General features: G+C 41.0%; 1 protein-coding gene across 1 annotated transcript in view; it reads left to right on the plus strand.

Annotated features, from left to right (window-relative positions):
• The first annotated feature begins 13570 nt into the window (after positions 1 to 13570).
• The window catches only part of LOC120744442 (mitogen-activated protein kinase kinase kinase kinase 2-like), a 32908-nt gene continuing 24423 nt past the window's right edge, over positions 13571 to 22055 (plus strand). Inside the window, exons 1-2 of the mRNA XM_040048861.1 lie at positions 13571 to 13598; positions 14260 to 14363. The gene's annotated coding sequence lies outside the window, so the exon portion shown is untranslated. The remainder of the gene's footprint in view (positions 13599 to 14259; positions 14364 to 22055) is intronic.

Raw genomic sequence — 22055 nt, forward strand, 5'->3', positions numbered from 1 at the left:
AGCAGCAGCTTGTGTGCAGAGACGCTCTGACTGGGCCATGTTACTGGGAGGTGGAGAGGAGAGCTTCATCCAGCAGTGACTGACAGAGGAATGAGAAGAAGTGCAGATGACTGTCAGTGCTGCAGAGTGAACTGCTCTGAGAACAGCTCCACTGTCAGACACAATGTAGAGTCCAGCATCATCCCTGTGTGTCCCTCTGGATCTGACAGAGGATCATCAGTGTATCTGGACTGCTCTGCTGCTGCTCTGTCCTTCTACAGTCTCTGCACAGTCTCTGTCTGACTCTGGCTTCAGACCCTCCTGGATCAAACTCACCTGGAAAGACTTTCAAATTCAAATTTTATTTGTCACACACACAACCATACCCAGTATGACATGAGGTGAAATGCTTGTAGTTGTGCAATGCCCGACCATTAAATGACAGTGGTTTTACAGTATTTACAATTTACAGGTTATTACAAAATTTACAGATTTAACTTAGAAATTTACAGTAAAAATGTGCAAATAGCAGAAAGAGATTATAAGGAAGTGTACATGAAGAAAAACCAGAGTGTGTGTGGTGATGTGATGTGTGTGAGAGTCCAGTCTTATAGTGATGTGATGTGTGTGGGAGAGTTCAGTCCTACACCTGGTTCACGCCGCAATGTATTGCGCCATTTTCCGGGTCCACAAATCAAAACAAACGCACCGTGTTGGAACGACGACGACAAGAAACATGCTTAAAAGCAGCTCAAAAGAAAACGGACGGTATAGAGACCGATTGCGTCCAGAGGCGAAGCAGCAGCACTTGAAAAAATTAGAGTGCATCGCAAATCTGGACCCATATGAAATACGGCAGTGGAGTAAAGACCCAGACGACTTACCGCCACTGTCCTACCCTGATATCTTCACGTATCTTGTTTGTGGAGTAAGCGCTTACACTGCGAACCAGTTTCGTAATTACAAGTCACTGGAGGCGCACATCCAATTTACAAATGGCTGGGTGCAAGATTTGGCTATTTTCAAGCCGCCAAACTGTGAGTACGTCGCCATTAATACCAAGGTAAGTCAGCTGGAGTGCATTGAGTGTAATAGCCATTGTCCACCCCCCACCTTAATTAATGTTGTGTGATTTGACCATCTGAACATGCTACCTATATAAATCCCAGCAGGAAGCATGTTTTAATAGTGTGATTGGGTCATCTGAACATGCTACCTATATAAATCCCAGCAGGAAGCATGTTTTAATAGTGTGATTGGGCCATCTGAACATGCTACCTATATAAATCCAAGCAGGAAGCATGGTTTAATAGTGTGATTGGGCCATCTGAACATGCTACCTATATAAATCCAAGCAGGAAGCATGTTTTAATAGTGTGATTGGGCCATCTGAACATGCTACCTATATAAATCCAAGCAGGAAGCATGGTTTAATAGTGTGATTGGGCCATCTGAACATGCTACCTATATAAATCCCAGCAGGAAGCATGGTTTAATAGTGTGATTGGGCCATCTGAACATGCTACCTATATAAATCCAAGCAGGAAGCATGGTTTAATAGTGTGATTGGGCCATCTGAACATGCTACCTATATAAATCCAAGCAGGAAGCATGGTTTAATAGTGTGATTGGGTCATCTGAACATGCTACCTATACAACGGAGTCATTAACAACATAAGGTAGCATATTCTGATAAGTTAGCACGGATTGATAGACAAGACTATAAATTTACGCTACGGTAGGATGTTTTGACAGAACACCGGTTCTCGTCCCCAACATTTGTCTTTTGTTAAGCTTACTGTTATCACGGCATGGTAAATGAACAGTAAACCTTGCCTGATGACTAATCTTCCCGTTTCCCTCTCATTGATTTATTTGGGTTGTCATGGCAGAAGTATTAAACAATGCCTTTTATTAGAACATAAGCATTTAAATGCAGTAATTGTATTTGAATTAGTTAAATATGAGTGGGCAACTCTGACCATGACAAGACTGCATTTGCTCTAAAAAATTAATAAAACATTTAGACATATTGTTGTCATTATTTTTACTCTTCAATTTGATGTGTTTTTTCTTTAAGATGGTATCAGAAGTTGCTCCTCCACCATGAAAAAAACCATCTGCATGTATTCTTTCACTACATCCACGATTCTCCTCTGTGGTCTTCCTCATTCATCCTGTTTGGAGCTTAATGTTCAACATCCTTTATCTATTAAAATTACAGACGGGGAAGAAAGTAATCATCAGAGCAGGAATCATGATAAATGATAAATAGATTACCAGTACATACAAACATAACACTTGCATAATTTCTCTGATAACGCTGCATTGGATGGGTTTATTAACTGTGGGCTGAAATTGTACTACAGTCTGCTGGTGAGGAACTTTTTTGAGTGTTGAATAAAATGTCCTCCACAATCTGTATATGAATTGTCATTAAAACCATAGGGATTCTTACTTATAAAGGAAAGAAAAGTGGGACAATGCCCATCAACATATAGTGTATATTTTCTGAAACATTACAAAGATGCAGGTAATTCTGGGTTCACCTGAATTACAGATTAGACTGGTGGACAAACAGAGATGTTGTGTACAACTGGTGACAGCATCAGTGACAACAAATTAATCAGCAAGGCTGGAAGCAGAATTAGGAGGCGTCAGAGTCAGCGAGGGTCAGAGATCAATGAACAAATTGCCCACCTTCATGGATAATGCATCCCCCTCAAAAGGATTCAAAATTTGGGCCACGAAGAACAGTTCAGGAAACCTATTTTATTGTTTCGTCTGTGAAACTGTATAAATGAAATGTAAATTATGTTAAAGGCAAACACATTTGTAAGCCATAAGAAACAGACATGCTTTACATTATACCTTCAAACATCTGTATAGATTTGATACATTATTTATTAACTGAATTTGCTAACATGTCTTACATAGTGAGAGTATTTCTTTTACTGATGATATTTCAATGATATGTATTTTTTATGACTAAATAATGCTCTATCGAACACCTGGCAATAACAGCAGGTGTGGCAATTTTGTAATTTGTTGTTTAAATTTGATATTATTTCAGGCAGTATATTTTCTTAGCCTTTGTCATACTCATACTTAACCCTCTCAGGCTCAAATTAAGTTTTTGTTGCTAATGCACAAAAGAATACCTGCAGTGGTACTTCTGAGTAAAAAAAACTCGTGAAATATGTATGTGGGGTGATCAGGTTGTTAGCTTTTAACTGTTGCATATCTGCAACGCCTGCCTTGAGAGGGTTAACAGAGCAATCTCAGAAACAGTACAGTAATTTGGGCATGGATCACAGGGTGAAGAGTGGGGGTCACCCAGAGTCAGAATCTAGTGAGATATGTGTCACCTCTTACAGATTTTCTGTAATCTGAGCTCAAAGATGAGAAAATATAGAGTACAGTACAGTAAATTGGGTAAAGTTTACTGTTGATTTTCTGGAAAACAGTACAGTAATTTGGGCTGTGGATCACTGGGTAAAAAGTGGAGATGAACCAAAACTGGGAGTGGATTGTGAAGTACAATAGTGTCAGGACCAGAGTTGGTCAAGTTACTTGAAAAAAGTAATCAGTAACTAATTACTGATTACTTCCCCCAAAAAGTAATCCCGTTACTTTACTGATTACTTATTTTCAAAAGTAATTAATTACTTAGTTACTTAGTTACTTTTTAAAAACACGATTTACAACCTGAATAGGTGATAAAACGATAGATCTTTCAGCCCAGTTCTACTTTTTCTACATAATCCATCATACAAAATGTAATCAAATGGAAAAGTCTCTTTTTTTTAACTTGTTTTATTAGTTTTAATCTTTTAACTTTATGCATCAAACAAAAATTGAATTATATGCACCATTCTCTGACTGGAAGAAATTAGTTTAACATTTAAACCTATTTTCTGCACATTCCAGCACATAAAATAATTTTTTTTTGTGTGTTTACACTCAGTCTTTCAAATAGATGCAAGTAAAACACAGCAGAAAATAAATAAAATCAAAGACTAGCGGTCCTTTTGCTCTATTTTCACCTGTAAAGCAGGAGTAGGGCAGGCGGAGGTTAACCTGGTGCAGGTGTGCCGCAGCGGTCAGTGGAAGAATCCGCGAGTTTCTCTGTGAGTTTCCCATTACATCGTAGCGCACTCGGTGCTTGCTTGGAAGTTTAGGGGGTTTTTTCGCTGTAAAAAGAAGTTTTCTTCCCACGCACAACGGACGCTAATGTTTTTGTCACTTTTTATGGAATCAAACTTAAAGTAAGGTCAGTACTTCCACGCTTTAAACGCTGCACGCTCATACTCTCTCCCACAATCGATATGTGATCCATTGTTGATCTGCACACAGCTGTTGTCACGAACGTCGCACTCGCTTACGTCACTGTCATGAGACATTCTCGCAAAAAAATCACTGTTTTAGTAACGCAGCGTTCCTACGGGAAAGTAACGGTAATCTAATTACCGTTTTTGCAATAGTAATCCCTTACTTTACTCGTTACTTGAAAAAAGTAATCGGATTACAAGTAACGCATTACTGCCCATCTCTGGTCAGGACACAAAAGACTGCGTTTCTAAGCCAGTCGGCACCCGTACCGTAATATGCATAAGAATAGTGCAACAACATTTTAGGTGCGGCTGGCTTGACTGTGTCGTCGTAAGTGAGGGCTCACTTGACTGCAGTCAAATATGGTGCTGGAGAAACAAACTACAGAGAACTTTGTAAAGAGAGTATTGAGTGCTTTGGCGATGTAAATGGACTGGTTCTTATATAGTACTCAAAGCACTTTAAAGAACTTGCCTCATTCAGGTGTACGCAAGCACTTTTCTCTGTAAGCACTTTCTGTGTAATGTTCACACACATTCGGAGAGCAACTCTGGGTTGGTATCTTGCCCAGGGATATTTGGCATGCAGACGGGGATTGAAGCACCTTCCTCTACTAGCTGAGCAAAGCCACCCCATGTTCGTCTGTGCACAGATTTCTTTCAATACAGTATTATCACAATTGTGCAAAAATACAGGCATGAAAGCTTAAAGTGCGCGATCACAATAAAGGTGACGCTCAGAGACTGACTGAGTGATCTGAGAACTCATCAGCGCTCATCACTGCCTTCACTTACTTGCTGCTATGGGTGCAGGAATAACACAGTTATGCAGTTACTTTCTCAGTCTGCTAGAGCCTCCACTTGAACGCAAGAACCTTCATTTATCTTCTCAAACGGAATTCAAAATGTGTTTTACAAATTGAAGGATTAAGATATAAATCGTAGAAGCATCGATCCACACATTCAAAGAAGAACAACCCAACAAAGTCTTCATAAAACTCCAAGAGATATGAAAATCTTTATTTCTGTCTATTCTGTGTTGTTAATAACATCACATCTTCACATAGTAGCAAAAACATATTAAAAAAACATTAATCTCAACATGCATACTGTACTTCAAGTTTCTCTCATGGAAAGGCCAGTGTTACTTTTATAGTATCCTTTCCATAAATATCATAAATATCTTTACCCATGTAGTGGAATTATTTTATTTTTTCATTTTAGTTAACAAGTATAATGTGACCACATTCACTTTTTATCAGGACAAGCTACACCACCACGGTGGTTAGCATACAATAACACTGCCTTGTTCTCAAAGCTTCTTGCTAACTGTACTTTTTTCTGAGATGTTCTCTTTAAGTAAGGATACTGAAAGTGTAAGCAGTGTATACGGTCACATCACGTGCTTAAGGTTGTGTTAGCATGATAATTCCTTCACATTTCTTTAAAGATGCTGAAGTCATCATATCAGCTGTAAATGCAGTGCTGCTGCTGTCCTTACGCTATACTTTCAAGCATCACACTTTCTTACTGACCAGTTTATTTCCACTTTTTATGCTCTAGTATGGTGTGACTGAATGAAGTCAGCAAACCAAATTCTGTCCATCTGAGGATGAGAAAAAACTTGCATGAAATGGGAAGAATGAGATGAAGATGGCTCCTATGCTTTAGACGTGGCACTGTTTCTGCCATTGTAAGTACGCTAATGCTTGAAAGATACATTAAAAGTCTGACACTTCACTCTTCAGCTGGAGCGTCCATCAAGTTTTACATTCCAGGTTTCCTCGTTGGGATTACGACTCAGACGATGATGTGAAAAATTAGTTATTACATTAAACTCATAAAATCAACACTGGCAAAAAAGCCGTGCACTTCACAGAGCAGCTTTCTATGGCCGAGCAGCTCCTGCAGGTGTAAGGTGTAGGTGTCACAGCACTCTGGTCCAAAGAGTTTATGTGCAGCATGCAGACAGAAAATGGCTTTACAGAATATGACTGAATGTTGAGGCACCAAAACACACTCAGTCTGCCCCTCAGTCTGATCAAGAAGAAAACCTGACTGAGCGCTTCATAACATCAGTATGATGATGTCCCAGAGGCCATGTTCAGGTTATTCTCCCGTCCACACTGAGCGGGCGGATCAGTGGAGTCTGCATTAGCTTTAACAGAAAGGTCTGATTTAAGCCGGTAAGCTGAATAGACAAGAAAAGCTAGAAAGCTTTATCAACTATAACCCCAGCGAGGACCTTGACAGGTGTCTTGTGTACAGTTGAAGGCTGGACAGTCAGCAGGATACCTTCCTAACATTTGTCATTCCCAGCATTGAACCGTTTCCTGGCGCAGCCTCAGTGAAACAGAGCATCGTTTCCACCCCACAGTTACAGACAGGCTGTGCTTTTCTTTGGTAACACCGTCGAAAGAGAAGCCCCGTGTCCTCTCTCAGTAGCTGCTTTCGTGTCCTGTCAGGATGTACAGGCTGCTCAGTGCTGACGGGTCATCAGTCGGTGTGCTCTGAAGGAGGATGTCTCTGCACATTGTCAGCAAATGAGAAGGAGATGAGTTGGAAAGGAGAGCCAGAGAAAGGCAGTACTAACCTAAAGCCAGTGCCTCCACCTGCTTCTACTCCTCCCACCTCTAGTACTAACACTACTCTACTGATACTACAACCACTGTAGTTTGACTTTAATGCTACACACTGGTACAGTACTGGTACACTTACTGGAGTTTTACTCCTGTTCCTGCTCATCACCACGCCTACTACTTTTTTAAACTTTATGATAAGTGTGAACATTTACACAACAGCATACAAACAAGTTTAAAGTAGAAAAAAGGAAGCAAAGAGCTGAGAAATACATAAAACATAACACAGAAGAAAAAGAAACCTTTGCGAGGATTCCTTCTACACCCAGTTTGAGTAAAAACTAACTGAAACACAAGGAAAGAAGATAAGATCCACTAAATAAGGGTTGGCACAGTTGTATAATACAGTTTTTTCTGAATGCTTAAACCCTAACTGTGATTCCTGTAGCACAATCTCTAAAACTATTCAGACTTATAGCAAAACCACTCACTGAGTTTGCAAAACTAAAAGCACAAAAACTGCTTTGCACTCAGTTTGCAATTTTGTAACACACACTTTGCAAAACCGTAGGCACAATTCACTGCACAACACTCAATTATCAAATTTCCAACACACTCCTAGCAAAAGTATATACATGTATGGCTATCATTAACACTAATTTGCCAACTGTCTGGCACACTTTCACATGTGAAAACTTTTTTAGATAATTATTTCACTTTGCAATCAGCCTAAGCACTATAATACAGGTAAGCTGTGTGTGCGGAGTACAATGGAGGGAGCAGAAAGAGTGAGAAGTAGAGGAGGCCGAGGAAGAGGACGTGGAGGTGAAGAAGTAGGATGAAGAGGACGACAAGGACAAGGAGGAGCAAGAGGAAGACGAGGAGGGGGGAGAGGAAGATGAGGAGGGGGGAGAGGAAGGGTAGGAAGAGTAAGAAATAGAATTGCTGATGACATCAGAGCTACAATAGTGGACCATGTAATCAACCGTGGAACGACCCTGAGGGTAGCTGGCCAACGGGTCCAGCCTAACTCGAGCCGCTACACTGTAGCAAGTACCATAAGGACATCTTGAAATGAGAATCGGTTAGTACAGTCACTTCACACAAAGATTTGTAGCACTGCCATATGCCAATGAGAAACACACCAATACCATTGATGTAAAAATACTGAAATTGTTACTTTACAGAATTGCTAGATGACCAGATGCTGGGGGCAGAGGAAGCATGTTCACTGCAGACCAAGTAACCCATATAGTCATTATGGCGATTGCAAATAATCCTATACTTGGAAATAAACACTTGTGTTTGTTTTGATGTGTTTGAATAAACACCAGTACTTGAAGTTTGGATCCCTCTATGCTTATGGATCTATGACAGAAGTATGAGCTCAAACTGACATAGCCTACCTTGTGCACAGAGAAAGCAAAAGCCAGATGTGTTTTGTATTCATACCATCAGTGTGCAGTTGGCGCATTGTGTGCTTAGTAGATGATGGCTTGTGTGTACTGTTTGATACGGAAACACCATTTTTACGAAGGTGTGAAGAGTTAATCTAGCTGTGTTTGCTTTTGCAAGAGAACTACAATGTTTTGATTATTGGGTGACAGGTTTTCTTATTTGTGTGAAGAGTTTTGCAAAATTAGCCAATAGTTACAAAAAATGTGCTTAAGCAATCAGAAAAAACTGTAACAATAGTATCAAGAAAAATACTATCCTGATTACTTCTGATGTACTAGGATTACTAGTTTCTCACAGTGATTGATAGCTCTTGTCAGCATATGTCTGTGAAGGTTCTCAGTCATCCAGGTCATCGTAGTCAAAGGAGCTTGCAAAGAAAAGCGTCTGGACTTCTTTAAGTTACTTGAAGACGTTTCACCTCTCATCCGAGAAGCTTCTTCAGTTCTAAGGTCAAATGGTGGAGAGTCCCAGATATAAACCTAGTGGGAGTAACCCCCCACAGAGGGACAAAAGGACCCCCTGATGATCCTCTAATCGCCTGAGCCAGATAGTTAAGTAAACTAGTTATCATACACTCTTTAACAAAATGGAAATATAAATATTTAACATCAGATTTCTCACAGAAACACAGAATTTATATCAATAACCCTAAAACATAAAAAGCAACTTGTCCACCCAAGTTGTGAATGCAATAACATGAGAACGAAGGGACGTAGGAGTTTCAAACTGATACCACAGGTGTATCTATAATTGGTTTAAAATCTTGACCTTGACCTTGAGGTCAAATTTTTATGAAAATCTTGTAAATTGATAACTTGAGAACATGGCGACATAGGATATAGAAATTCATTACATAGGTACATCTGCTGGGAGGCTGAGGGGCACTACTGGCTGTTGCTAGTAGTTTTTCTTTGAAATTTTCTGTTTAATTAAAACAATGCAGACTGAGTCATCTACAACAAAGATATGATTACCTGACAAAAAGGAATCTCATATACATGTCTATTCAGTAAAAGAAATTCATTGTGTTTAAAGCAAACAGATAAAGGGATCAGTAATGGCAATTATTTGTCATTGTCTTACTTGTCTTAGCCCAGTTAGGTAAACATTAACAATTGTGGTGGCAGATTTATTTTGTCATGTATTTAACTGAGAGCCATGCTAGGCTCAGGGAGACTCTGCTGACCGTCTGTCCCGCGGTCATGCAGGGACTTCATCAAGCTTGCTTGTCTGTTCTTTGTGTGTTTTGATTAAAGAATGTTAGCTACCGCTCACCGCTCGTCTGCAGGCTTTATTTAAATGGAAAACTTCCACAACAGGCAAAAAAAAAGCTTTTTGCTAAAAAAAAAGATTTAGAGCAGAAGTTTTTTGCACTGCATTTTAAAATGAAAACATATTGCATTTATTTACAATTAAAGACACAGAGCAGAAAGTGTGTTACTGTTTTACATCCACAGACACACAAGAAAAGAAGCAGGCAACATGAGGTAAAGTTATGGCAATTTTATTTGTGTATTTCAGTACATGTATTTAGATTAGAGTTTTTAAAAAACAAACAAACGTCCCAAGAAGAAGGATGGGGTGAAAGAAAGGTGGAGAGAGGGGGAAGGAGGAAGAAACTATTGATCTCCTCAAATTTGATGCTGCTGGGTCAGTTCTTTCTCAGCAGTCTGCTCCAGAATCCCCTCCTGTCCTCGGCTTGCTTTTCTTTTGCCTTCAGCTCTTTTAAGGTTTTGTTGAGCTGCTCCTCGGCATCTTTAAATGTTTCTTTCAGCTGCTGTTTGGCCAGTTTCCCTTTGTGTTTGAGGAGCTCTTTAGCTTCCTTTTTGTGCTTTTGTATTTCTTTAAGTTCATCTTTGCAGCCTTTCTTGGTCACCGTCGTTTCTTTCTTCAATACCTTCAACTCAATTTTCTCTTCTGCAAGTTCCTCTTGCACTTTCATCAGTTCCTTCTTCATGTTTTGAGTGTAACTCTTTGTATCTTCCATTTCTTTCTTTGTTTCCTGTATTTTAATTTTCTCTTCCTCCAACACTTTTTGAGCTTCCAACAATTCTTTCTTCATATTTTCAATCTCATTTTCTGCCTCGTGTTTACATTTTTTCTCCTCTTCAAGTTGTTGCTTCACATGCAGTAATTCCTTCCTTAGTGTTTCAGCTTCAGCCATTAAATTTGCAGCTTCTTGTGTTTCCAACTACATTTTCCTTTTTTCCTCTTCAAAAGCTTCCTGCACCTCCTGTAATTCCTGCATCACATTTCCTGCCTCCTTCTTTGCAGTTTGATATTTATTTTTGGCTTCTTGTGCTGTGCTTTTCTCTTCCTCCAATGCTTTTTGAGCTTCCAACAGTTCTTTCTTCATGTTTTCATTCTCGTTTTCTGCCTGTTGTTTTCTCATCTTCTCTCCTTTAAGTTTGAGACCCACATGCAGTAATTCCTGCAATACTACTTCAGTTTCAAACTTTGAATTTTTAGCTTCTCCTCTTGATTTTTCTGCCTCTTCTTTTAATTTGACATTTTCAGCCTGTATCATTTGAAATTTAAAATGAATCAGCTGTACTGTATTGTGAGGTGAAGCACTCGCCGATCCTCTTCTCGATCTCCCTTGATTCATTTTGGCCTTTTAAACAAAGGAACCAACGTTTTGTAGAGGAGTGAAGTGAAGTTTTCGATGTTTCTTCGTCAGCTGTCGTTTGTCCTGCACAGAGATGCTGCTGTAGATGTGTCTCTAGCTGTGTCTGGATACAATGAAACATGCTGTAACTAAGTGCTTGTGTTACACAGTTCTACTGAACATTCCATTTCATGCATGCTCCGCCCACATGGTCAGGAATGTCAGGTGCTGCATCTCCAAATGCTGCTCCCGTTGCCTAGCAATAACAGCTGTTTACTTTTTGGGGTCTGGTTCATTGTTTAATAAAGAAAACATGTCCAAGTATTGGGTGCTGAGGCTCAGCGCATATTCTAGCCTGCTGTGTGGGTGGGCAGCTAGAAATCACTGGTGGGCAACATGAGTGAGGAGAAAACTGGAGCAGCCAAGCAGGGAGCTGCAGGTTGCTGGTTTGAGTCTCTGTTCAGATGCTGGTGTCTCCTCTCTCTGAGATGTCTGCAAACAGTCCCAGATAAAACAATAAGGATAATAAACAAACACGTGACTAAAATAACAATTATGACTCTGATGTGTTTCATGTGTAGCAGGATGGCCTCTATACAGCAGTCGCTGCAAGCATCCACATCGCCACACTTACTATTCTTTAAGCAGGCGTGCTGGGCTCCTCCTAAGGAAAGTTTGAAACGTCATTTCCTTCATGCTGGTGAACTTTTTACCAAATATTTTCATCAAAGCTTCTCCATCACTGACAGGGATTGTTTGGATCTTCACACTCATCTCCACCAACCCTAAAAAATGAGTCTCACTTTGCTCATATAATGCCAGGAGTGTCTCCATATTCCACAAAAGTCTATGCAAACATGTAACAGTATCCCATATTCATAGAAATATTATTGATATTATAACAAAAGCTGTCACCAACACAATTGTCCCAAGTGCTTTTTTAAACAGGATTTTCAACCAGAGGATTTCCCTATAGCTTAATTTTTTTAAATATTTTGTACACAACAACAGAATCATTTCAGAAAAACTCAAAATGACTGGTGTCAATATTATTTGCCCCACAAAAAAGGTCGAATATAAAATAATATTGCAAATATTGCACAGTTGAAAAAAAAAGCACTACAGCTCAGTTGTTCCCGCCCTCCTTTGTCCTCCTGTCTCCCCTCCCTCTCCCCTCCAACAAGGAGTTTGATGGTGTTACGGATTCAAATACTGGGGATGGATACAAGAGGAAAAACCGAAATAACAACACTGGTCCGGCCGGGTTGAGTCAAACGATGATTTTAATGATCACACGCGTGGGAGATGGACACCGTACACAGACAGCATCAGATCTCAAAATGGTGGAGCATTGATCAAACTCTTATAGCCTCTAGTGGCCCCCACCTAATCATAAAAGCCTAAACATTCACATTCTTTCTCTCACACGGCGCCTAAGCTACGACCTTGGCTCCCTGTTTATCTGCTCCTGCTGAGATGGGGCAGAAAACCTCTCCAGTATGTTCTGTTCTTTTCTAATCAGACAAATAAGGCGATGACTTTCTGCGAACAGTATTTCTTATAACTCAGCAGTATAATGCATCATAAAACAATATCATTCATTCACAATAAATCAGCAGTCTAATGTAATGCAAATCAGTTTAACAAATGCAATAGTTATCACCTTCTTCTAATTCAGGAGAATAATGCAAACTAAAACTACATAATAATTCACAATCTTTAATTAGGGGTCTAACATGGCATAAAATAATATTATAATCCCACACTGGCAAACTTCTCCCGATGTTTCCACTGAAGGGGTTGGAAGTTAAAAAGCGCCGAAGGTTAGGTTTGGAGTAAATCATGGATGTGTGCACGTGTTTGTGTGCAGCTTGTAGTGCAAACGTGCGTGCAGAATTCATGCAGACATGTGTAACTGGTCGTTTTGAGGTAGAAAAGAGTGATGTGCGGTCAAGCTGGTAGTTGAAAGTGTCAGTCAGAGTAGAAGAGCATTGTGTAAAAATGCAAGTAATAACAGAAAAGTGCAAGTCATTAATTGCATCACCCTGAAAAACCTGAGTAAGGAGTGCAGCTCCTGATGAAAGGAGGAGCACTGAAAACCAGGAAATGGTGTTTGTGGAACAGTCTGATGACTGAAGCTGGATGTTTGAAGTCTCAGTGAACTGCTTGTCTTTTCCCCACAGCTCCTCCCTCAGCGATGTATATGGCTATATGTTATGAACAATGTGCTGATGTCCGTATCAGGTAACAAACAGCGTGACACAAATGGAGAACATTGTGTCCACCCGATAATATGCTGCTCTAAAAAGGCTCCATCCTGCAGGGAAGTCGGCCCAGCTTTACTCGCACAGCCTGCCAGCTCTGTTTGAACAGAAAGGACATCTGCACAAGAAACACAGCAGCCTGTCGCTCAGCACCAACCGCCTCACTGAGCGGATCAGTCTCAGGTACGACACGCCATCACAGATGCAGGGAAACAGGAGCTGTAGGTGCAGCAGTATTAATAATGTCATGTATGATGCTACCACCTGATTTTGAGGAAGGAGGATACTGTAAACCCAATTTTGTCTGCTTGTTCTGACCTGGATATTCTCTGTTGGCCAAAGATTCCTGACACTAAACGTTGTAGGAGGTGCAGTGTAGGTAAGCAATGCCGAGTTACTCTGGTCAGTCTGTTTGTTCACGGAGAACAACTGCAGACACTTAGTCCTGCTCTCTCTGTTTCTGTCATGGTCCTGGGTCAGTGACCCAGTATTTTGAGTTTCTTGTGCCTCTGAGTTTTCTGTATTATGTTCTTAGTTCTCTTTGTTGTCCCAGCTTATTCTTTAGTGTAGTGTCGTAGTTTGATTTTCTTGTATTCTGTTTAGTTCTCTGAGTATTTAGTAGCTGCCCTCTGTGTCTCTTAGTTGCTCTGTCTCCCCTAGTCTTGTTTGCATCTGTGCTAATTCCTGTTTTACTTTGAAGGTCTGTGTCTCATGTTAGTGTATCCTACTTTGCTCCCTTGTCTCGTCAGTTCTGATTTCTCCCAGCTGTGCTCTCCTTCTGTGTCTCATTCCCCTCGTTACTTCCCATTGTATTTAAACCCTGTGTTTCTCTGAGTCAGTGTCGTGTCGTCCCTCATGCTGTGTGGATCTCCCTGTCTCTAGTGTATTATTCCCCAGTTTAATTTAGTTTACTTTGTATGCTCGTTTTTCTGCGACCAGCGAATAAAGCTGTGGTTTTGAGTTCATCCCTCGAGTCTGTGAGTCCTGCATTTTGAGTCCTCATCTCCTGCCTGCCACACAGTGTTTCATGACAGTTTCAGCAAGAAACCCATACACAGATAGCACATTTCTGTGCGGGGCTGTCCCATCTGGCCTGGTTTTACTCTTGTGGTATGAGCCTCTTCAAAAGTTCATGCATCTAAAGGTTTGTACAGATATGTCGAACTTGCCACCTGAATAAATGTCTTCCTTTCTAACTCTAACTCTATTTCCACAATGCAAACCAGCCATTAGACCTGAATTACATAAAAGTAGACAGACAGCATATCAAAATCTGAAGCTGAAGAATGTAATTGATTTTTTTAATAACATATGCATACATTTTATTCAAGCCCAACAAGATTTTAGAGACTAAATAAAAGAAACGTTGTATAAACGCCGTCCAAAAACACCAACAGCACCTTCTCTGGGTCCAAGCTCGTGTAACTGAATGGTTACCATGTGTTTTCTGTGCTACAGGAACAGTGTTATCAGCACACAGTTCAACGCCAGCATGCACCATTAGATCACATAGCAGACTAATTGACAGGTTTTTTGTGAATGTCTCGCACATTTCATGAAGATAATGTATGTACTGTGAGAACAGAGCTCTGTGTTAAGCCTGTCTGCAGTCCTAACACAGTGCTGCTTGGAGAAACACGCCTGTGTCACAACATTATGGAAAAGTGGCATCAGTCCAAAGACGTGCAGTTAGGGGACAGGTTCATTGGAAACGCTAAATTGCCCATAGGTGTGAATGTGTGCGAATGGTTGTCTGTGTCTATGTGTTAGCCCTGCCACAGACTGGGACCTGTCCAGGGTGCACCCCGCCTCTCGCCCTAAGACAGCTGGGACAGGCTCCAGCCCCCCGCCACCCTGAAAAAGGATAAGCGGAAGCAGACGGATGGACGGATGCTTGGATGGATGGACGGATGGATGGAAGGGTGGATGGACGGATGGATGGATGGATGGATGGATGGACGGACGGGTGGCATGTAGACAGGGAGCAGGTCACCTTCTCCCGGTCTACATGCCAGATATCCTGCATGAAAGTTGCTCTCCGGTGCATCCGTCAGAGTATGAATGGGTGTGAACGGGTGAATGAGACAAGCTTTGAGTGCTCAGAGTAGACTTACTTAGACTTAGTTCCTCCTACGCCGGGCGGCGCATCGGGCAGCTAGTGATCTCCATCGATGTCGGTCAGCAGCGACTGCTTCAGCTTCATGCCAGGCAATGTCGACAGTTTTCAGATCGTCCATGAATGTTCGACGCCATGTGGTCTTTGGTCGGCCTTGCTTTCGCTTGCCAGTGCGTGGACGCCATGTCATGGCAATCTTAGCTGGGCGATGAGGGGGTAGGCGTAAAATATGGCCCGCAAAGCGGAAGCGCCTTTCTGCAACAACATCGGCTAATGGGCGGGTGCCTGCTCTTCGTAGGACCTCCTCATTTGTTATTCGGTCCCGGTAGGAAATTCTCAGGATTCGCCGCAGGCCACGTTGTTGAAGCACGTTCAGGTGTTTAATAATTGCACTTGTTGAGCGCCAGGTTTCACTAGCGTAAAGTGCAGTAGGGAAGACGATAGAGTTCAGTAGTCTGATCTTGACCCTTACATTCAGGGAGGTCGAGTTCCAAATAGGTTGGAGACGTCGCAGGACACCAACTGCCTTCCCTACTCTGGCGTCGACATCCCGATCAGAGACCCCGTCATTTGAGATGATGCTGCCAAGATATGTAAAATTCTCCACCTCTTCAGCACGTTGTTGGTTGATCATGACAGGAATGCGGGCACGTGCATAGCCAACTCGGAGTACCTTAATCCAACTTTCGTCGCCTCCCTCTGCAGGGCCGCGGTCAACTTTTGGAGGTCTTCCTGAGTCGAGCCCAGCAGGGCGATGTCATCTGCGAAGTCCAAGTCAGTGAGATTACGCGCTTTGTGCCAGGGCACACCGATGCCAGCTTGGTCAACTGATCGTCGCGTGATGAAGTCAATTACCAACAGGAAGAGGAAAGGGGATAGCACGCATCCTTGTCGGACGCCAGTATTGATCGCTCAGAGTAGAAAAGCACTATATAAGAACCGGTCCATTTACCATTTACCAAGAGGGGCCTGGAAACCGAAGGGTCTGGCTCCCATTTTACTTTTAAATACTCGGAGTGAAGTGCTCTAATGGGGTGATATGGTACTATAAGGTCATTAAGATAAGACAGGGGCTGATTATTCAAAAACCTTGTGTGTGAGGATTTTGAATCTTTTATTCTGGAGCCAATAAATGTTCTGTTTCTAGTCCCTGTCAGGACTCTCGCTGCAGCATGTTGGATTAACTGAGAGCTTTTAGGACATCCTGGTAATAACCTCAGCACTTCCTTGTGATCATTTTTGTGGGGGGAGGGGACATTAACACCAGATTTTCTCAAACAATTGACACACAACCTGTGAAAATGAATAATTTTAGTCACTACAAGTGTGTGTTTACATTTGGATCGTATAGATATCTGGCATTAAAGCTCAGTCTTCAGAAAATGTCCTTTTCTTTTTGATTTCTTTCGGAGCAGTCTGGAATTGATTTTTGACTAAATAATTAAAACTAATAATAATATATTACTATATTATATTACTAACAAATTCAGGACACCCCTGTTGATCCAGTAGCTCTTAATGAAGTTTGAAATAAGAATCGTGGTGAGTTCATTAGAAATATTTCACAATTTCTTTTTTAAATCAGTCATTACTGGAATCATCTGAAGTGCAAAAACAGTGGGATTATATATGAGAAGGACGGACTCAAAGACTGTCGTGTATCACATATATATTACATAGATGTCCAAAATCAATGCATCATTAATGAAACCGAAACAAAAGTACTGAATTTCATGTGGAAGACCAAACCTCAGCATTCAGGAAAGTCTTATACAGGAGCAAAGATAATGGACGTTACCCGGAGTTTTCCACTGTGAAACCAGGAATAACAGCTTAAAAATGTTGTTGGATTTCTGTGATCTAAATCATTGTCAGCCTGGCAGGCAAATAGCGTGGACACCAAAGTTTGTGAACGTGATAACCTGAGAACAAAGACATGTAGGATTTTAAATCGGTACCATAGGTGTGTCTACTGGGAGGCTGAGGCTTAGCGCTGGTGGCTGCCAGTACTAAGTATTATTATACAACTGTGCCAACCCTTATTTAGTTGATCTTATCTTCTTTCCTTGTGTTTCAGTTAGTTTTTACTCAAACTGGGTGTAGAAGGAATCCTCGCAAAGGTTTCTTTTTGTGAGAAGACTCCAAACCTCCCTCCACCCCCTCATATGTAGTGTTGATGCATGTGTGTTCTAAGGTGCATTTAAAACCCAGGAGGGCATGGAGCTACCTGCCAGAGAGCAGCAGGTAAGCGCACAGCCCCTCCTGATAGCCCTCAGTGTCTACGTGTATTTAAAATTGAGAGCTGGGCAACGACGCCACGGGTGAGGTGTACACCCTGATGGTCTTTTGAAGTCCGTGTAGCGTGCCCACCCCCAAGATCCTATATGTATGTGTTATGAGAGTGTGAGTAATGTGAATGTCTAAGTTGTGAGATAAAATTGAGGCACAGGCAGCCAGAAGGGGACAGAGGGGGGGATGCCTCCCCTGCACCCTGGTGACACACCCTTACCCCAAGGCCCTGCATGTGTGGATGATTGTGGTGGAGCGGGAAGAGGGAGGCAGCTGGAGATGGGGAGGGAAGGAAGGGAGGGGCAAGTGACCCCTCCCTGGGGCCAGCTCCCCCGCTGCATAAGCATGTTTACCGATGAAGGTAAACCAGATGCTGTCCTGACTGTGTGACTAAATTCTGTGCTGAAAGCATCAAATCATTTTAATGATTAACTTGCTATGAGAGGTTTTTACTCCAAGTCTGACTTTTTCTGGGTTCATAAACCTTTTTCAGGGTCAAATTCAAGCACTTTGTAAGGACGTTCAATGTCCAAGTTCAAACTTTTCCAGCACATTACCAAAAAAAGGATGCATATTTCACTTCATCACCTCAGTAAGACCATGTCAAAGGCCAAATTAATAAGTCTTCTCATCAGATATTGATGCTTCTTTCTTATGTGACACAAAAAATAGGAGGAGACAGATCTTGGCTTGTGTTGTTTTTTAAGTTCATTCAAAACTAACTGTAAGACGCTTAACTACATTGCAGTCTGTGTTGTTGAAGTCCTAAATTATCACCTCTAAAGTGTTTGTGCTAATAACATCATGTACAGTAAGACAGGCACAGAGAACAGCACTGACTGGGAGAGGCTTTGAACAGATGACATACTCAGTTCAATTCAACACTTTAGACTTTAAGAATATAATCCTCCCACTGTTATCATCTTCAATGCCCTGTACCAACACAGAGCAGAGCAGCTATCTGAACGCTACAGAGGTCGATTATCTTGTTAATAATTTTACCTCCTCACTACGTACGACTCTGGATACTGTAGCTCCTGTGAAAACTAAGGCCTCAAATCAGAAGTACCTGACTCCGTGGTATAATTCTCAAACACGTAGCCCAAAGCAGATGACTCGTAATCTGGAGAGGAAATGGCGTGTCACAAATTTAGAGGATCATCATTTAGCCTGGAGAAATAGTTTGCTGCTTTATAAGAAAGCCCTCCACAAAGCCAGAACATCTTACTATTCATCACTGATTGGAGAAAATAAGAACAACCCCAGGTTTCTCTTCAGCTCTGTAGCCAGGCTGACAAACAGTCAGAGCTCTGTTGAGCCAACCATCCCTTTAACGTTAACTAGTAATGACTTCATGAACTTCTTCAAAAATAAAATTTTTATCATTAGAGAAAAAAATTACCAATAATCATCCCACAGATGTAATATTATCTAGAGCTACTCTTAATACCATTGATGTTAAGTTAGACTCTTTTTCTCCAATTGATCTTTCTGAGTTAACTTCTATAATTGCTTCCTCCAAACCATCAACGTGTCTTTTAGACCCCATTCCTACAAAACTGCTCAAAGAAGTCCTGCCATTAATTAATTCTTCGATCTTAAATATGATCAACTTATCTCTAATAATCAGCTATGTACCACAGGCCTTCAAGCTGGCTGTAGTTAAACCTTTACTCAAAAAGCATCTCTAGACCCAGCAGTCTTAGCTAATTATAGGCCAATCTCCAACCTTCCTTTATATCAAACATCCTTGAAAGAGTAGTTGTCAAACAGCTAACAGATCATCTGCAGAGGAATGGCTTATTTGAAGAGTTTCAGTCAGGTTTCAGAGCTCATCACAGCACAGAAACAGCTTTAGTGAAGGTTACAAATGATCTTCTTATGGCCTCTGACAGTGGACTCATCTCTGTGCTTGTCCTGCTTGACCTCAGTGCAGCGTTCGATACTGTCGACCATAATATCCTATTAGAGCGATTAGAACATGCTGTAGGTATTACAGGTACTGCGCTGCAGTGGCTTGTATCATATCTATCTAATAGACTCCAGTTTGTGCATGTAAATGGAGAGTCCTCTTCACACACTGAGGTTAACTATGGAGTTCCACAGGGTTCAGTGCTAGGACCAATTCTGTTTACATTATACATGCTTCCCTTAGGCAGCATCATTAGAAGACATAGCATACATTTTCACTGCTATGCAGATGACACCCAGCTCTATCGGTCCATGAAGTTGATTTGTTCACATTTTCACATCTTAATTTTTAAGTGAAATGTGTATTTTGAGTTTATACACTATATATTAGGGCTGGGCGATGTGGCCTAAAATCCATATCGCAGTATAATTTGAAGCACGTGTGTAACGATATATATCGCGATATATTCTTTTCTTCTGTATAACGTATTTTCTACACTATAAGGCACACTTAAAATCCTTTAATTTTCTCAAAAATCAAGAGTGTGCTTTATGTATGAATTCTGGTTGTGCTTACTGACCTCGAACCGATTTTGGTGTGCAGAAATCTGTTAGAAAATGTTTTGATGGATTGTCAGAGCATTACGGCTGCTGTGGTGAGGAGCTTCACGGAGTAATCTGGGTCCAAAACTCTGTTCCCTTCAGGTCCCAAAGTCAAACGAACACTCAGAGTTAAAAACGGTCTAATTCTTTCATCTTTAATAAAATCATCAGCGTTGCTGCTTTACCAGGTGTAACAATTAAGTTTAACATCCAGGCATCCATGAAAACAGAAGTTGTTAAATTTAATGGAGTTACAAGTTAACAGGAAGTTAGCTCGCTAGTTTCCACCTAAACATTTCATACCATGTTCTGACTGAGAGATTTTTGAAACTAATTCAAACGTACAGCTCTGCTACCACTACCAACATAAATGAAGACAGAAAACTAAACAGCAGTGGCGTTTGAGGGGTTACTGAAGTTGGACTACCTGGTATATAATGTATATAATGTCGTATATAATGTTGTGCTACGTGATTGTGCATAACAAAGAGCTCACAATTGTGCAGTCAAAATGTAAACTAAAAGACGCTGAGCATAACAACATAGACAGATGTCACAGCTGCTCTGTTCCTAACTTCTGGGAATTCTCTGGAGTGGTTGGATGAAAAATCAGTTTCCTGTTGTTCAAGTTTTTATTGAATGTATTTTGTTAAATAAAGCCAAAAAAAAAGTTAAATAAAGAATTGGTTTAACAACAAAGATTTTGAGCCATGATGTCATTTCCTGTATTTCAGAGTAAAGACTGAAGTGACAAATAGAAACATGTTTACAGTCATGGAATAAACACTGATGGGTCATCTGCAGGAAGAACTATTGCTGACCTGACAGACTCGACCTTGTTTACAAAGAAAGAAAGGAGCTGATTACATGTGTCAGCAGAGGCTTTCAGGGTTGTTTAGAGTAGAGCTGATAGTCTTAAAGAACACGGGGATTATGACAATTTAACACAATGATCTGAGAAAAATATCTGTTTCTCTCACTTTCACTGTATTCTGATCAAATTTCCAACATTCTTTTAACATTTCAAAAGAAACCTGCAATTTGTCTTTCTTCCACTTCCACTCTGCTCTCCTACACTGACGCCTGACTGCTCGGGTGGATTCATTTAACCAGGGCTGTGGAACACGTTTTGGGCGCCTGGTTTTTAATGGGTTCACAGTGTTCAGGGTCTGAGTACAGGTTTCCTGGAACTGCAAAAGCATCTCATCTGGGGTGGGCCCAATAAGTAATCTCAGGGTCGGTAAAGATTTTCTTTATAAAAGTGGAGCAGAAGAGAGTAGCGGTGGGGTGGAGTGCGAGCTTTAAACTCATGCGCAAGAGAAACAGGTTTGTGATGAGAGAACACTGAATCCCCAATTTCCAAATTAAAAACAGATAAACCATATGATAACACCAGGTCAAGAGTGACTGATGAACACTGAGAAAACCTCCAACCATCAAACCAATTTGAGCTTAAACAGAAACACATGAAAGGTAATCTTGTTTCTTACATTAATCACCAGAGGTTGCATCAAAAGAGACGACGTCTGTCAAAGTCAGGGGTTAAAAGTGGGACGGTGTTTTTGTTTTGCTAACTCTCCACGACACTCTAAACTTCAGGCTGCTCACCTACAGTCAGCCTCCATTGCCCCTTGATGCCCACTCACACTATTCAGCTTCTACGACAGTGGGTGGGGGTAACTGCAGAGTTACTCTAGTTTTGCATTTTCATTTTCTTCGTTTGTTTTTAATTTAGTTTAGTTTCACTTACGTTCTATTGTGAGTTTATGTATTTCAGTTTAGTTTAGAGAGCAAGAGAGTAATAATAACTAACTGAGGAAATAAAAGTAAAATCCTTCAAAGTGCTGCAGAGAAAGAAAAGATTTCACTCTTGTCAGTCACCTTAAATGATAAAAACTGGACTTCACCACTGCTCTA

The sequence above is a fragment of the Simochromis diagramma genome, unplaced genomic scaffold (assembly GCF_900408965.1).
Source record: "Simochromis diagramma unplaced genomic scaffold, fSimDia1.1 OVJJ01000181.1, whole genome shotgun sequence".
NCBI lineage: Eukaryota > Metazoa > Chordata > Actinopteri > Cichliformes > Cichlidae > Simochromis > Simochromis diagramma.